General features: G+C 52.4%; 1 long non-coding RNA gene across 4 annotated transcripts in view; it reads left to right on the top strand.

Annotated features, from left to right (window-relative positions):
- Positions 1 to 1,673, top strand: part of LOC113211478 (uncharacterized) — a 19,709-nt gene that overhangs the window by 12,011 nt on the left and 6,025 nt on the right. The window lies entirely within an intron of this gene.

The raw sequence follows: 1,673 nt of genomic DNA, 5'->3' as shown, positions 1-1,673 counted from the left end.
CTCTCTCTCTCTCTCTCTCTCTCTCTCTCTCTCTCTCTCTCTCTCTCTCTCGGCGCACCTCGCTTAGGCGGCAAGGGAATGAGGGAAATAATCATGCTCCCGGTGTGTCTATGTGTATCAGAGCTCAGCCGTTATAAAGCACGTCCGTCATTGCCATTCGCTGTTGAGACAAAGCCACACCTCAGCAGCCGATGCAAGCTCGAGCGCCTGGTAGGGAGGCAACGAACTGCGTATGGCGCATGCGTGTACTGCGGGTCGGCCTAGCCCGAGTTTCGCAGGCGCTTAGCTTCCGTCAGCTACCTCACGTCCCTATTTGTGTTGTGGCCACAATGCCGGCGGCCAGAGTCAGCTTAGTTAGACACGACAATAGAACATTCTTTTTCGGGTAACATGAAATCCGAAGCCTTCAGGGTGTAAGAAGAAGCCAAGTGCCAAGTCCCTGCTCAGCGGATAATCCCTGACAAGCACCGGTCGCAAATACTATGGGGCGCACGAGGGGTGCCCGGCAAAGCGTGGCTCCCAGCAACATGCCGATCTCCGCTGTGGCTGACACTCGAAAACACATGGCCAGCAGAGCAAGAAAAATAACCGCCGACGGGATTCGAACTATCGACCATCTCCACGTTCTACCACCGATCACGCTTTAACACGCTCGGTTACCAGCTTGCCACTCCGGTATTGAGGTCTGAGCTCGGTGCTGGCTAACGGGAGACAAGAAGCGACAAAGTAAAAAGTTGCCCCGCCCGGGAGTTGATCTTAGGCCGACAGTTTTGGTTCGGATGAAGCTGCATGCGGTCATGATTGTAGCTACAACTGTTTAGCTACAAAAGGTGGCGTGTGGCAGGACTTTGTTTGGGTTTAGGCTCCTTTCAACCCCAGGCTCATAAATCCTTTATAAAGCTAAAAAGTGATTCTGTGTCAATTTAGGCGTGGGTCGATAGTTCTCGCTGGAAAAGCCTGGAGGGTAGGCAATGCTCGTGAATCGGGCCCCCGCGGCCGCCTGTCCCTCCGAGCGCTTGGACAAGGCAAAAGCTTAGGTGAGGCATACCTTTCGTTTTCGCTTTATTTATTAGCGATGTTTATCGGATGTTTTCTTCTGGTTGATATTCTAGCATTGGTGAAAGAAATGAATTCGTCTATAGACGGTTCCGTTTAACTGACTCGGGCTCTGTCGGTACAATCGTTGCTACAATCGTGTACGTCCCTACTTGTGGCCTAAAAAATGTGGCCACAATGCCGGCGGCCAGAGTCAGCTTAATCCGACCCGACTATAGAACATTCTTTTTCGGGTAGTAGAAAATCCGACACCTTCAGGGTGTAAGCAGAAGGCAAGGACATGTTCTGCACAGAATCCCTGACAAGCCGAAAGGGGATGGACGCATCTAAACTAACACAATGCGCCCCCCCCCCCCTCCACAACCAAAGGGATAGTTTGTGTCCCGATTGCCTACCCTCCAGGCGACCTCAGCCACGGGTCGGGGGCCACGTCCTTGTTTGTGGTGACACAGTTGTAGCTACAACCGACACGGCCACTGGCAGCTTTATCAGAACCGACTGTATAAATAAGTTCACTAGGCGTCGTAAATGCTCACGCCCCTCTCCCCCCAACCTGACAATTTTTTTAGACAGTCCCTTTAAGACTGTCGCTACCAGAAGGAGAAAACGCCCCCCCC

Source organism: Frankliniella occidentalis, unplaced genomic scaffold, assembly GCF_000697945.3.
Source record: "Frankliniella occidentalis isolate FOCC.00 unplaced genomic scaffold, Focc_3.1 Scaffold6, whole genome shotgun sequence".
Lineage (NCBI taxonomy): Eukaryota > Metazoa > Arthropoda > Insecta > Thysanoptera > Thripidae > Frankliniella > Frankliniella occidentalis.
The sequence above is the reverse complement of the archived record's forward strand: the minus strand, read 5'-3'. Positions and strand labels throughout refer to the sequence as shown.